We start from the raw sequence: 17,110 nt of genomic DNA, 5'->3' as shown, positions 1-17,110 counted from the left end.
CACTTCTGTTATAGGGTTAAAGGGCTATGGTCTGTTATATATTGATGGCTTTCTCTACATCTTTCCTTCCACATTGTATTTTTCTCTATCAATGTCTATATGTGGCTTTATGTTCCATAAGAGTTTTATTTTCTTTTTAACATTTTTCCTTAGCAAGGCCAGCTTCCTTTTTTGTTTCTTGCTTTTATTTCTTTCTTTCTACCATCTCTTTTATCTCTATTTTAAAAATGAATTCATATTCTTTTTAATTTCATTGACTCTGCAAAGTAGTTTTTTGAAACTTTTTATTAGAGGAGTTGTAGGTTTATGGAAAATCATGCATAAAATACAGGATTCCCTTATATCTCCCTCCCACCAACACTTGCATGGGTGAGGAAAATTTGTTACAATTGATGATAACACTTTTTTTGTAATTCTAACTTTTTTAACAGTAGTCATATTTGTTACGACTGATGAAAGATTATTATAGTATTATTAACTATTGCCTATAGTTTATGTAAGGTTTTTTCCCCATGTTCCCAACCTGTTATCTTTTTTTTTCATGTATGTCTTTATTTTATTATTTGTCTAACCATATGCTGGATAAAGGGGGAGTCAGTCACAAGATTTTTACAATCACACAATCTTAAGATAAAAGTTTATATAAGGCAGTGTGATGGTGGCTCAGTGGCAGAATTCTCACCTGCCATGCCAGAGACCCGGGTTCAATTCCCAGTGCTTGCCCATTCAAAAAATAAAAAATATATATATAGCTATATGATCATTACCAAAGATCAAAACTATTGGATTACAGTTTAACAATTTCAAGTATTTCCATCTGGCTGTTCTATTATACTAGAAACTAAAAAGAAATATCTATATGATGAGTCAGTGGTCATAATCATTTGTTAAATCCTAACTTCTCAGTTACACCTCCCCCCTCTCATGTGATCATTCTCTCAGTCCTTAGGGATATCTGGGCAATGAAAGTTCTAACTTCTTCATGCTTAAAAGGGGTGTCAGCATTATAGGGTAGAGGAATGAATCTGACTGATGTTCTTGGAGATACTGGTACCTCTGGGTTTTAGGGCTTATCTGGCATAGGAGCCATCTGGAGATTTTAAGTTTCTATAAAAATAAACTTAATAGGTTAAACTTTTATAGAATTTAAATAGAATCCAGGGTATTCTTTAGGGTGTTCAGGAATAATGTAGGTTAGGGCTTCACATACTGTGGCAATTTGCAATATCTGGCTGAAGCATGCATAAGAGTAACCTCTAGAATGACCTCTCGACTCTATTTGACATCTCTTAGCCACTGAAACTTGATTTTGGTTTATTTCTTTTCACCCTTTTGGTCAAGAAGGCATTGCCAATCCCAGGATGCCAGGGCCAGGTTCATCATGTCCCACATTGCCTGGTAGACTTACATCCCTGGGAGTCATGACCCACATTGTGGGGGTTGGGGGTGGGGGTTTTGGGTTTATTTGCAGAGTTTGGCTTAGAAAGAGAGGCAATCAAAGAGGTTCTCTGGGGGTGACTCTTAGGCATAATTATAAGTAGGTTTAGCTTCCATTACAGGAATAAGTTTCATAAGGGCAAGCCTTAAGATCGAGGGCTTGGCTTATTAAATTGGTAGTCTCTAATGCTTGGCAGATATCAGGAATTCTCCAGTTGGGGAAGTTTAATAGTTCCACATTTTTTCTCCAGTCTCTCAAGGGGACTTTGCAAATACTTTTTAATTTTCTGCCCAAAATACTCTGGAATGTCTCAGGGTATTAGAATAACTGGTACAGAATACCAAGATCTCCTTCCTTATTCTAGGTTCCATGTAATTAGGTTGTTTAAATAAACTGGCCAGATGGGTTAAATTAGACTGTGCAACAGAAAATATAAATTTTGGACAAAATAAACATCTCTTCCTTTGGTCTCACACAGAAGTTGAAGTTTTAAAACACAGTCAATATCATCGTTTACCCTGTGTTCTGATTTACCTTAGTCCTAATCAGGTCCTTTTCTTTCATGTCTCTAGTTGAAATCTGTTCTCTTTTTCAGCTTTAACAGTTGCTGAATGGAGTAATGCTGACTTTCATTACTGCAGAACTCTAACTCTGAGTCTCAGTTGTCACACAGATGCACCAAGTTACAGGGAACTACCAGCTTGTACACAAAGGACATAGCATCTCCGAATTTAGAGATAACAGTAAAACTTGGGAATAAATGTGATTGCTGTAAGAGCTTACAATCTAGGAACCTTTACAAAGAGCCTTATTGAACTGTACTCCTTAATCATCGATTGCCCAATCTCTGCCTACTTTCTATCTCCTGGTAAGCTATGCTCTCAAATTAAATCTGAGTTTGCTCATTATAGTTTATTTCAGTTAGATCATACAATATTTGTGTTTTCATTTCTGGCTTATTTCACTCTATATAATGTCCTCAGGGTTCATTCACCTTATTGCATGCCTCATGGCTTCATTCCTTTCTGCAGCCGCACAATATTCCATCAAACACATACACAATAATTTGCCCTTCTGCTCCTCTATCGATGTACCCCTGGGCCACCTCTATTGACGATTGTGAATAATGCCACTATAAACACCAGTGTGCAAATGTCTGTCATGTCCCTGCTTTCAGTTCTTCTGAGTGTGTACCCAGTCATGGGACTGCAGGATCATATGGCAACCCTTTACTTAGCATCCTGTGGAACCACCACACTGACTCCAGAGGGGCTGCACCACTCTCCTTCCCTATCATTAGTGAGTAGGTACATCTCTCTCAACATCTTCTCAAGCACTTGTATATTTCTGTTTATTTTTTAAACAGTTTTATTCACACACCGTACAATCCATCCTAAGTGTACAATCAGTGGCTCCTGGTATAATCACATAGTTATGCATTCACCACCACAATCTATATGAGAACATTTCCATTCTTCTGCGAAGAAAAAGAGAGAGAGAGAGAAAGAAAAAGAAAAAAATCCCATACCCTCCCTTACACCCCCCTTTTGTTGACATTTAGCATTGGTATATTGCCTTTGTTACAGTTAATGAAGGAGTATAACAGTGTTGCTGTTAACTGTAGGCCCTTGTTTGCATTAATTGTATTTTTTCCATACACCATCCCATTTTAACACCTTGCAATGGTTACATATATTTGCTTTTGCTCATATAAAAACTTTCTTATATTTGTAACATTTAATCACCATAATTGTCTACTCTAGGAAGTTTTAAAATACAGACAATATCATCCTTTACCCTGTGTTCTGATTTACCTTAGTCCTAACCACATCCTTTTCATTCGTATCTAGGTTTCGCTCAGTTATACAGTCCCCGTTTGTATCCTCTAGCTTTCCTTCTGGTGCCATACATGCCCCTAGTCCTCCTCTTTTGACCTTACTCACACTCAGCTTTGTTCATTATACTTACAGTATTGGGCTACCATCACACAGCATTGTGTTATCCATTTCTGAACATTTACAATCACTCTTGTTAAACATTCTGTACTCCTTAAGCATCCAATGCCCAGTCTCTACCCTCTTTCTGTCTCCTGATAACCTGTGTTCTCAACTTGAACTCTCAGAGTTTGCTCATTATAGTTAGTTCATATTAGTGAGGCCATACAATATTGGTCCTTTTGTTTCTGGCTTATTTCGCTCAATATAATGTTGTCAAGGTTCATTCATGTTGTTGTATATCTTGTGACTTTATTCTGTCTTACAGCTGCATAATATTCCAACATATGTGTATCCCACAGTTTGTTTATCCACTCATCAGTTGATGAACATTTGGCTGTTTCCATCTATTGGCAATCGTGATTAATGCTGCTATAAACATCGGTGTGCAAATGTCTGTTCATATCCCTGTTTTCAGTTCTTCTGAATATATACCCAGTAAGGGAATTGCTGCATCATATGGCAATTCTATACTTAGCTTCCAAAGGTAGGAACTGCCAAACTACCTTCCAGAGTAGCTGTACCATTCTACATTCCCATCAACAGTGAATAACTGTACCTATTTTCCACACCCTCTCTAGCATTTGTAGTTTTCTAGCTTTTTTATAATGGCCATTCTAGTAGGTATGAAATGATATCTCATTGTGGTAGGAGTTTTTGTTTTGTTTTTTATTTCCTATTTTGAAAAATTTCAAACTTATATAAAAGTAGCAAGAGTAGTACAATAAAAACCCATATATCCTTCACATGAAGATTCAGCAGTTGTTAACTTCTTGAAATATTTGTTTGCATTCTCTCTCAAAATATTTAACATGCATATATCAATGTAATGCTTAATATACTAAAATTGTATTAAATATATATACTAAATTATATATATATTATTTAGTATATATGTTTATTTATGTATTTAGTACATCAGTATATAAAGGGCCCTATTTGAATTGTTTTGATATTGTAACTCTTCATCCCTAAATAATTTAGGTTGTATCTCCAAGAATTTGAATATTCTCCTGACCCCTCTTAACTGTTCTAGAGATGGGCTGTGTACCTACCTGTTTGCCAGGTGCAAGCACAAAACAACCTCACACATTCCTAAGAGTGTACCATGAGATGGGGCAAACTGCACACTTATTTCTCAGGCCTATCATCAGGCCACAGGTTCAGGCACTTGAAATCATTCCTGCAGTGATTAGTTGCCCTAAATCACTTGACCAGTGGTACAGTTGAGATTAGAAACTGATTCTCTCTTTCCAGTTGGACATGTTTAACAGCTTCAGGAAAGCAATAGCATTATTCCAATTGCAAGGTGAACACAACTATTACTGTGTACGAAACTAGCTGTGTACAAAACTAGCTCTGCCATCAATTGACGAATGGAGAAACAATACGTGGTATATACATGCAATGGAATATTATTCAGCAGTAAGATGTACCGAAGTCCTGATGCATACAAATTGTGTGAACCTTGATGACATTAAGTTGAGTGAAATCAATCAGACAGAAAAGCACAAATATTGTATGATCTCACTAATATGAACTAATTACAATAAGTAAACTCATAAGGCTAAAATCCAGAATATAGGTTACCAGGAGATAGAATGAGTAGTAGATGCTTAATGTGTACAAAATTTTTAAGTACGTTGAGCTTAAATGTTTGGAAATGGATAGAAATGATGGTATCACATTGTGGTGAGTGTAATTGACAGCACTGGATTATGCAAGTGATTGTGGTTGAAAGAGGAAGTTTCGAGTCATATATCTCACTAGAAGAAGAAGTTGAGGATGAAGCATGGAACTGTTTGACACAATGCACCCTGTGATGTATGATTGATAGTATGAATTTTTAAAAAATGTTCTTTCATGAACTAGAACAAATACCCATTATTATTAACAAGAAGTTAATAATAGAGTGGGAAAAATCACCTATTGGAAAATGTGGGTGATAGTTAGCAGTAATATTTTAATATTTTTCATCAACAGTAACAAATGTACCTCAGCAATGCTAAGGGTCAGTAGTAGGGTGATAAGGGTTGTAATTTTGTGGGGTATTTTTGGAGTAATGGACATATTTTAAAAGTGATTGCAGTGATGAATGTACAACTACGCGATGATACTATGAACCATTCATTGTATACTTTGGATGGATTTTATGATGTGTGACTATATCTCAATTAACCTGCTTTAAAAAAAAACTAGCTGAATTTGTGGTTCTTTAACTCCACAGGAGTCTGATTCTGAATTTAGGTTTTGAAGTCAGAGCCAGGTATTTGATTGAGTTCAAAGTCAGAACTAGGACAGAGGCTCTTAACCAATTCTAAATCCCTGTATTATTATATCCTCTCTCCCTCTGGTCACGCTGCTCCACCCATGGATTCTAGGTCAGGAATTTTATGTGAGATAAGTAAAGAACATGCTGGCAGGAAAAAAGTAGAAGTTTGTTATTCCAAATAAAATAAAATCATCCTAACACTTATCGGTGCTGATATTTTCAAGCTCACACTGGATAAATGGTTTGCTGCGGCTGCCCTCATCTATTTGCCAAGACTTCCTGGAAAAGCCAGAAATTAAGTGGAGACAACAGTGAGCACTGCAAAAATAAAGGGCATCTTTCCGTTTCTGGTTTGTCCTGTTAAAAAATATAGAGCAGCCTGTTCCCCCTAAGTATTGTCTTTTCTTTATCTTATTTGCATCTAGAAAAAAGAAACAAATTCTGCTAATTGAAAAATTGTGGTAATTTAAAACTGATTAGCCCTAGGGTTACCTTATTGCAGTCTATGAAGAAATAGTGGTTCAGACAGAACCGATGTGCCTTGGGGCCAAAATTTGGCCGCTCTACAGGTGTGTAACTTTGCAAAAGTCACTTTCCTTTTCTGGCACTCCGTTCACTTTCCTGACCAGTCCCTAGATCACTTAGGATGGGAGAAAATAAGAGAGGGAGGGAGAAGGAAAGGGAGAGGGAGAAAAAAGCTCTAAGCCTCTACTAATCCTAAAATGCTAGAAAGCAGGCATTGCTGAATATAGTAATGATGAAAACTAGACATCTAATTTAAATGGCAAGTTTAGAAGAGCCTGCTGACTATGTAAATGGGGATTCTAATTGCAGATGAGGATTTTATAGTCATTAAAGCACATTTACCAGAGCTTCTAATTGGAAACACTATTTAATAGGGGTTACCTTGGGCTACAGTGTATCTTTGATGGTAATAAAACTACAGTATTTTCTTTAAAAAAAATTGCAAAATTGAAACTTCCCTCTTGAACAACTAAGGGCATTAATGAGGATTTACTGTTTGTTTGTTTGGGTGCATGGTCTGGGAATCGAACCCGGGTCTCCTTCATGGAAGGCAAGCATTCTGCCACTGAAGCACCCGTGCACCCAGGATTTACTGTATTTTTAAATAGAAAATGACTACCTACTCACAGGTATATTTTAAATGATTTTAGTGGGCATGTAATTAACTTTGAATAATTAAACAAAATTTCAGAAACAAAAAATAAAATTATATTAGCCAGAGTTCAGCGGAGAAATAGAACTGACAGTGTTTCTATAGGTATGTAAATATTAAGAGATTTAGTTTAATGACTTCATTCACTTGGGGATTGGCAAGTCTGAATTCCATAGGAAAGGCTACAAGTTAGGAACTCCAGTGAAGGTTTTGATAAGTTCCCCGGGAGGAGCTGGCTGGCCAAAGCAGAGATAGAGATTCTTCTTTTTGACTGCTGAAATCCTCTGTTCTCCTTTTAAAGCATTCAGCTTCTTGGATGAGACCTCTCTTTGCTGAAGACAACCTCCCTTGTTGACTGTAGATATAATCAATCGTAGATACAATCAACTGACTAATAATTTAAATCCTCAGAATATCCTTGCAATAACAATCAGGCCAGTGCTTGCCTGGCCAAACAACTGGACACCATAACCTAGTCCAGTGACACATGAAATTAGCCATCACAAAGATAAACCAGTTATACTGAGCATTGTCAGGAAACTGTTTCTGACAACTGTTTTATTCCCGTATGTTTCTGTGTTTTGGTATAATATGAACTCACTAGATTTTAAAAGTCACCAAGCAGCATTTTATTGAATACTAATGAACACCCTTAATTTTTGAAATGTAAATTCTTGAACAAGCTTTTGCTGTCACAGAAGTTGAGTGTTTGCATACTCAAACCCCAGTTGATTATAAAATAGCTACTTCCTTTGAGATCTTCTTAAGGACAAAGATAAAAATTTACTATTTCTAGACAGTTTATAATTAATCTGATAATAGTTCAGTTCAAATAGTGTTTAATGAACAATTTCTCTGTACCAGAATCTATTCTACTCACTAGGGTACAGAGACGAGTTGATTATTAAGTCACAGCTCTACCCTCAAGGAGCTTCTAATCTAGAGGGGAAATGGACTTGTAAAACAATAATTATTTACATCATTACATGACATTACATTATTAATTATAATATATGTGCTGATAGAATTATATAAAGACTCAATTAAGAAGAGAGAGGTCGGAAAAATTTAACTAGAAGATAAATCTGAGAAAAATAACCACAATTCAGCACAAAGAGATAAAGAATTGGAAAATAAGATGTCAGGAAATGAGGAGAGAATAGAAAGGTCTGACATTACTTCTAATAAGAATTCCAGTAGAGTGAATAGAGAAAACAGAGGAAAAGTGGCATTCAAAGAGATAATGATTGAAAACTTACAAAATTGATTAAAGACATCAGTCCTCAAATTGAATACCTCAGCGAAAAGTAGTTCTCATGTAGAGAAATTTTAGTGAAACTACAGAAAACCAACAGCAAAGAAAATCTTAAAAGCATCCTGAGAAAACTGACAGATTACCTGCAAAGAAGCAACAGTTAGACTGACAACCTGTTTCTCAACAACACTGAGGGCCAGAAGACAATGGGAATAATGTTGTCAGCGTTTCATTCAACATGCTGAATGAAATAGCTGTCAGCCTACAATTTTATACTCAAGAGGAAAGGTGACATGAAAATATTTGCAGAATGACAGAGAATTTGCAACTCAGTGAATTTCACTGAAAGAGCTACTAAAGTTTTCTTCAGACAGGACATAGACCCAAAAATTAAAGTAAGACATAGGAACAATGGTGAGCACTGTTCCTAACAGCCAAAAAGTATAAACACTCAAATGTCCATCAACTGAGTGGATAAATAAATAAATATATCAATACAGTGGAACAGTGCTTGGCCATAAAAAGGATTTCGTACTGAAACATGCTGCAATATGATGAGACACACTATACTAAGTGAAGGAAGCCAGAAAACAAAAGTCCACATATTATATGATGCTATTTATATGGGATGACCAGAATGGGCAAATCTATAAAAACAGATATTAGATTAGTGGTTGCCAGGGGTCAGAGGAAGGAAGGGATGGAGCATGACTGCTAAAGAAAATGGGGTTTCACTTTGGGATGAAGAAAATGGTCTGAAACAATATAATGGTGATGGTTGTACCATGCTGTGAAAATCCTAAAAACCATTGACTTGTACACTCTTACTAGGTGAATTTTATTGTATGTGAATTATATCTCAATGTCTTTTTTTTTTTAAAAAAAGACACTGATGAGCAAAGAAATTGGTAAAACATATGGATAAATGAAGCAAGTATTGACTATATAAAAAACATAATAACTACTGTGGGGATAATAAAAACAAGGTAGAATTAATTTACTAGTTAACAGCGTGTAGAAGAGGCAAGATTGTGGTTAAACCTTACTCTTTGAAATGTTCAGGGCAATGGAAATATTGGTTAACTTTAGAATTTAAGTCAAGAATGCATACTAAACTTTTAATGGTGGAGAAACTGAATCACTAACATATTGCTGGACGGAATATAAAATGGTATAGCCACTCTGGAAAATAGTTTGTCACTTGCTTTAAAAACTAGAAGTGGAGTTCCATATGACCCAGCAATTATATTCTGGGGCATTTATTCCAGAGAAATGAAGACTTATTATCATGCAGGAACTTGTACACAAACATTCCTAGCAGCTTTATTGTAATAACCAAAACCTGAGAACTGCTCAAATGCCCTTCAGTGGGTGAACAAACAAACTGCAGTAAATCCATACCATGGAATACTTCTCAGTAATAAAAAGGAATGGATTATTGATACATGCAATAACTTCAATTAATCTCAAGGAAATTAAGCTGAGTGTAAAAATCTATCTCAAAAAGATATATGGGCAGGTGATGGTGGCACAGTGGCAGAGTTCTCACCTGCCATGCAGGAGACCCGGGTTCGATTTCTGGTGCCTGCCCATGCAAAAAAAAAAAAAAAAAAGATACATACTGCATGAATCCATTTATGTAACATTTGTGAAGTGACCTAGTTATAGAGATTGAGAACAGATTAGTGGTTGCCAAGAGTTGGAGATGGGGAGGTGGAGAGTATGGGTATGCTTATAAAGGGGTAACACTAGGTAGTCTTACGTTGATTGTACAATTGGGTATCTTGATTGTGGTGGTGGTTACACATACAAACACACACACACACACAAATGATCTCACATATAACTGGTGTAATCTGAATGAGATCTTTCTTTACCAATGCCAACTCCTTGGTTTTGATATTGTATTAGAGTTGTGTAAGATGTTAATATTGGGAGAGGCTAGGAAAAAGGGTACATGAGACCTACCTGTACATTTCTTTGCAACCTTGTGAGTCTGTAATTATTTCAAAATAAAATGCTAAACATTTTTAACAGTAATTAATAAATGAGTGAAAATAAGATATACAACTGCCTAACCAGAAGACTGGGGGTAGGGGTGAGAATAAAGAAAACTCAATCAATCCAATAGGATGTGTGAAGGAGAACTTAGGCATAAAAAAAAAAAAAAAAAAAAGCCAGGACAACTAAAACACATAAAAATAATAGTAGAAATAAATGCAACTATACTGGTGAACACAATAAATATGAATGGACTAAACATAGCAGTTGACAGAAATCGCAGGATTTTTATTTTTAATCCAGTTGTTTGCTTTTTCTAAGCAATCCAACGAAAATAAAATGACAGAAAGATTAAAAGTAAAGGGGTGAGAAAAGAGACAATATGAAAAGAAAGTTGTTATACTATATTATTATCAGATAGAAATAGTTTAGCAATTAAATAACTTCTCTCTAGCATATAGAATTTTATCATCACTACTAGGTCTCAAAATAAATCTCAACATAAACCAAGTACTAGGTCATAAAGCAAATCTTGATATGTACCCAGCATGTGACCACAACCCCAAAATATTTAAAATTAGTAACAAAGTGATAAACAACACTGACTTAACTTAGAAATTAAAAAAAACACATCTCTGAACAAGATAAGGCTCAGATAAAAAGTCGTAACATAATTAGAAAATATTTAGAGTTGAATGACAGTGAAAATAATTCATGTTAAAACTGTGGGTCCAGCTAAAAGAGGGAATATTTAGAGAGAAATAGATAGCCATACCCTCATATTGTTAAATAACAATATAGAGGAAAGGGTAATGAGTTAACAGTCCAAATGAAGAAGATGAAAAAAAAAAAGAAAACTTGAGTAAAAAACAACAACAAAAATAAGTATAGGAAGTAAAGGAATGTGTTTAATCAGCTTTATATAAAAGTTAATCTCACATATGCGAGGGTGATTCAGTGATAGGATTCTCGCCTGCCATGCCAGAGACCCAGGTTTGATTCCCGGCCCATGCACTTTCCAAACCAGCAAAACAAAACAAAACAAAGCAAAAAACCAAACCAAACAAAAATTCAACAAATGGTGCTGCAATAAGGGGATACTCACATGGAAAAAGAATGAAATGTGACCCCCACCATACAGCATCCAAAGAAAAAAAAAGTTAATCTCTAGCAGGGGAAAAGGGATTTGAGTAGGGGTAGCTACTTTTGTAGCATTTTGTTTTGGGGAGCAAAATAGGCATGAATACTCTGTGTTCTTTTAAAAATTACTGTATTTCATAATAACTATTGAGATATAATTAATTTATAATACAATTCACTCATTTAAAATGTATAATTCATTTATTTTTAGTATATGCACAGAGTTGTACAATCATTACCACAGTCAATTTTAAGACATTTTTATCAGCTCCAAAGGAATCCTGCGTCCTTCAGCTATCATCTCCTAATCCCCTCATATAACTCTTCAGCTCTAAGCAACCACTAATCTGCTTCCTGTCCCTATATATTTGCCTATTCTGGACATTTCATATAAACGGAATCATATAATATGTAATCTTTTGTGACTAAATTCTTCTTAGCATAATCTTTTAAGGCCACCCATACCATAGCATATATTAGTTTTTCATTCCCTTTTTAAATTTTATTTATTTAATTTATTATTATTATTGTTTTTTGCATGGACAGTCACCAGGAATCAAACCTGAGTCTCCAGCATGGCAGGCGAGATCTCTGCCTGCTGAGCCACCATGGGCTGCCCTCTTCTTTCCCTGTTGTGGCCTGATAATATTTCACTGCATGGTTACAGCACATTTTGTTCATCTATTCATGGACATTTGGGTTGTTTCTACCCTTTGACTGTTCATTTATAAGTTTTGAACTTTCATTTTGCTTTGAACGTTCATTTATAAGTTTTTTGTTTGAACATGTTTTCATTTATCTTGGTAGATACCTAGGAGTGAAATTGCTTGTAACTCTGTTTAACCCTTTAAGGAACTGCCAGATTTTTCCAAGGTAGCTGCACCATTTTACACTCCCACCAGCAGGGTTTGAGGGTTCTTATTTCTCCACATTCTCACTAACACTTATTATCTAACTTTTTTATTCCAACCATTCTAGTGAATTTGAAATGTTATCTCATTGTGCTTTGATTGGCATTTCCCTGTTGATTAATGATGTTGAGTATCTTTTCTTGTACTTATTGGCCATTTTTTGTATATCTTGTTGTAGAAATATCTATTCAGATCCTTTGTTCATTTTTTAAATTGGGCTGTCGGTTATTATTGAGTTATAAGAATTTTTAATCTATTCTAGGTACAAGTTCTTTATCAAATATGTGATTTTCAAATATTTTCTCCCATTCTTTGGGTTATCTTTTCACTTTCCTGATAGTGTCCTTTGAAACATACAAGCTTTTATTTTAACAAGTCCAATTTATCTGTTTTTCCTTTTGTTGCTTGTGATTTTGGTGTCATATCTAAGGATCCATTTCAGATACAAGCTAAAAAAGACTTATTCCTATCTTTTCTTATAGGAGTTTTATAGTTTGAGCTCTTACATTTAGGTCTTTAGTCCATTTTGAGTTAATTTTTGTTTATGGTGTGAGGTAAAGATCTAACTTCACATTTCACAGGGGAACCCAAGGAGCTCCTACAGGCACCCCTTTGGAGTCCCGATTTACTCTTCTTGAGCAAGGACAATTATTAATAGAACTCTTAATTAGAATGGTAAATTACATGGTTTTTAGAAACATCATTCTAGACGTTTGGTTTGAGCCAGGGTGGTGGGGCAACAGTGACTTGAGGAGAGACTTGTTTTTGAGCTTTTCTTGGGAGGACTCTGAGAAATTTAAGTGACAGTGCTTCCTGAAGCCATCAAAAAGAATGTCTGTAACACTGCATACAGATGTAGGTGATGTTAAGATGGAAGTCTTCTGTGAGAGGACACCTAAAACATGTGAACATTTCTTGGCTCTTTGTGCCAGTAATTACTACAGTGGCTATATATTTCATAGAAATATCGAGGGTTTCATGGTTCAAACGGGAGATCCAACAGGTACTGGAAGAGGAGGTAACAGTATCTGGGGCAAGAAGTTTGAGGATGAATACAGTGAATATCTTAAGCACAATATTAGAGGAGTTGTATCCATGGCTAATAATGGCCCAAACACCAATGGATCCCAGTTCTTCATCACCTATGGCAAGCAGCCACATTTGGACATGAAGTATACAGTGTTTGGAAAGGTAATAGATGGCCTAGAGACTCTAGATGAATTGGAGAAGTTACCAGTGAATAAGATGACCTATTGACCTCTTAATGATGTACACATCAAGAACATAACTACTCATACCAATCTATTTGCTCAGTAGCTGTAATACACCTGGACAAATACTTGGCAAGCTGTTCATGGAACACACCTGTGCATTACCCAGTTTTACTTATGTCAGAGATTGCATGTTCCTTCTACTTGTTTACAGCTAAGCTCTTCTATAAGTTGGTAGAACCAAAAGGGGATAAACAGCTTTTATCACCACTCTTATGAACATATTCTTACTACAACTATTATCCAATGTATTTCTTTAATTTTAATATAAAAAAACTTCATTTAATTTTTGTTATTAAAAAAACATTGTATTTTTAATTGCCAAGAACTTTAATTAAATCCAGGTTTTTTTTAAGCATTCTAATTACATAATTCTACCATATCTAGTCCATATCCTAAAAGTATTATTTTCTATTAACTGTTCATCCTGTGCAATTAGAAAGAGCAGGAACAAGATAAAGGAATTGTGTAGAAAGACCATCCAATCCACTTGCTGTTTTCTCTGATCTTTAGATTTACAGCAAAGGCTCTCCTAGAAGTCCTGGAGTATAGTAAATGTCAGCATGGCCCAACAGTTTACTGGCTATGGAATGGTTTGTTAAGGCATAACTTTTAAGGTATTGCAAGATGCAGAACATCCATTTGACAAATCTGTGAATTAGTTAAAAGTCCCTTATGACTACAACTAATTGCTGCAATGTATTTTGAAATCTATGGCTTTTTGTATATAAATTATTTTTCACAAAAAGGGGGGAGCTTCCTGGAAGATGGCGGCTTAGTAAGACGCGCGGATCTTAGTTTCTTCTCCAGGACACCTACTAGGGGAGTAGAAACGATACAGAAAGCGCCCAAAGCCACAACAGAGATAAAAAAGACAGCGTACCCCATCCTGGAACGGCAGGCTGGCTGAGAGAAGCAGCTCGGGTGAGATCGCCGAGGCGCGCGGGCCTTACCGGGCGGGGTGGCAAGCGGCCGGAGTTACTCCCTTCCCCCTTCCCGGGCCAGCTGGGAGAATTGGAGAGGCGGTCCCCTGAAACAAAGACGGCTGGCGCCCACACCACGCGCAGCCCCCGGACCAACTGAGAGAATTGGATCGGAAACCCCCAGGCCGCGGAGAACGGTGACGGGTGGGGGAGGCCCCTTCCAAACCCGTGACTCCCGGGGAACGTGCACTCTCTCGGGCGGGCCGCTGCCGCTGGCGCCCTCCCGCCACGCTTGTTGCCCAGGGCCGACTAGGAAATTCGGACGGGCTCTTTCCCTGGCTGCGGCGACCAGCAACCCTCCCTGCGTTCGGACCCCGGGCCGGCTCAAGCCGTTTCGGCTAGCGAACCCCCAGGACGGCGAGAGTTTTCCAAAGTTTAAGGTCCCACAGCACCTTTTACTGGTGGGACCCGCAGACAAACGTGTGCCACGAGCGCCACCTACTGGGCAGGATAAGAAAAACAGAACCCAGAGATTTCACAGAAAAATATTACAACCTTGCTGGGTCCAACACCAAGAAAAATCTGAATAAATGCCCAGACGCCAGCAGCAGAAGATAACTGTCCACGCTCAAAAGATTGAGAATATGGCCCAGTCAAAGGAACAAACCAATAGCTCAAATGAGACACAAGAGCTGAGACAACTAATCCTGAATATACGAACAGAAATGGAAAACCTCTTCAAAAATGAAATCGATAAATTGAGGGAGGACATGAAGAGGACATGGGCTGAACATAAAGAAGAAATAGAAAAACTGAAAAAACAAATCGCAGAACTTATGGAAGTGAAGGATAAAGTAGCAAACATAGAAAAAATAATGGATAGCTACAATGATAGATTTAAAGAGACAGAAGATAGAATTAGTGATTTGGAGGATGGAACATCTGAATCCCAAAAAGAAACAGAAACTATAGGGAAAAAAATGGAAAAATATGAGCAGGGGCTCAGGGAATTGAATGATAATATGAAGCGCACAAATATACGTGTTGTGGGTGTCCCAGAAGGAGAAGAGAAAGGAAAAGGAGGAGAAAAACTAATGGAAGAAATTTTCACTGAAAATTTCCCAACTCTTATGAAAGACCTAAAATTACAGATCCAAGAAGTGCAGCGCACCCCAAAGAGATTAGACCCAAATAGGCGTTCTCCAAGACACTTACTAGTTAGAATGTCAGAGGTCAAAGAGAAAGAGAAGATCTTGAAAGCAGCAAGAGAAAAACAATCCATTACATACAAGGGAAACCCAATAAGACTTTGTGTAGATTTCTCAGCAGAAACCATGGAAGCTAGAAGACAGTGGGATGATATATTTAAAATACTAAAAGAGAAAAACTGCCAACCAAGACTCCTATATCCAGCAAAATTGTCCTTCAAAAATGAGGGAGAAATTAAAACATTCTCAGACAAAAAGTCACTGAGAGAATTTGTGAGCAACAGACCAGCTCTGCAAGAAATACTAAAGGAAGCACTAGAGTCAGATACAAAAAGACAGAAGAGAGAGGTATGGAGAAGAGTGTAGAAAGAAGGAAAATCAGATATGATATATATAATACAAAAGGCAAAATGTTAGAGGAAAATATTATCCAAACAGTAATAACACTAAATGTCAATGGACTGAATTCCCCAATCAAAAGACATAGATTGGCAGAATGGATTAAAAAACAGGATCCTTCTATATGCTGTCTACAGGAAACACATCTTAGACCCAAAGATAAACATAGATTGAAAGTGAAAGGTTGGGAAAAGATATTTCATGCAAATAACAACCAGAAAAGAGCAGGAGTGGCTATACTAATATCCAACAAATTAGACTTCAAATGTAAAACAGTTAAAAGAGACAAAGAAGGACACTATATACTAATAAAAGGAACAATTAAACAAGAAGACATAACAATCATAAATATTTACGCACCGAATCAGAATGCCCCAAAATACGTGAGGAATATACTGCAAACACTGAAAAGGGAAATAGACTCATATACCATAATAGTTGGAGACTTCAATTCACCACTCTCATCAAGGGACAGAACATCTAGACAGAGGATCAACAAAGAAATAGAGAAACTGAATATTACTATAAATGAACTAGACTTAATAGACATTTATAGGACATTACATCCCACAACAGCAGGATACACCTTTTTCTCAAGTGCTCATGGATCATTCTCAAAGATAGACCATATGCTGGGTCACAAAGCAAGTCTTAACAAATTTAAAAAGATTGAAATCTTACACAACACTTTCTCGGACCATAAAGGAATGATGTTGGAAATCAATAATAGGCAGAGTGCCAGAAAATTCACAAATACGTGGAGGCTCAACAACACACTCCTAAACAACGACTGGGTCAAAGAAGAAATTGCAAGAGAAATTAGCAAATACCTCGAGGCGAATGAAAATGAAAACACAACATATCAAAACTTATGGGACGCAGCAAAGGCAGTGCTAAGAGGGAAATTTATTGCTCTAAATGCCTATATCAGAAAAGAAGAAAAGGCAAAAATTCAGGAATTAACTATCCATTTGGAAGAACTGGAGAAAGAACAGCAAGCTAACCCCAAAGCAAGCAAAAGGAAAGAAATAACAAAGATTAGAGCACAAATAAATGAAATTGAAAACATGAAAACAATAGAGAAAATCAATAAGGCCAGAAGTTGGTTCTATGAGAAAATC

At 36.5% G+C, this 17,110-nt stretch overlaps 1 protein-coding gene and 1 pseudogene across 2 annotated transcripts in view; both read left to right on the top strand.

The window, feature by feature from the left end:
* The window catches only part of NIPAL2 (NIPA like domain containing 2), a 96,957-nt gene that overhangs the window by 12,077 nt on the left and 67,770 nt on the right, over positions 1-17,110 (top strand). The window lies entirely within an intron of this gene.
* LOC143686393 (peptidyl-prolyl cis-trans isomerase-like 3 pseudogene) lies at positions 12,644-14,208 on the top strand (annotated as a pseudogene).

This window comes from Tamandua tetradactyla, chromosome 6 (assembly GCF_023851605.1).
Source record: "Tamandua tetradactyla isolate mTamTet1 chromosome 6, mTamTet1.pri, whole genome shotgun sequence".
Taxonomy (NCBI): domain Eukaryota; kingdom Metazoa; phylum Chordata; class Mammalia; order Pilosa; family Myrmecophagidae; genus Tamandua; species Tamandua tetradactyla.
Note: the sequence above shows the minus strand (reverse complement) of the source record. Positions and strands in the feature narration are given on the sequence as shown.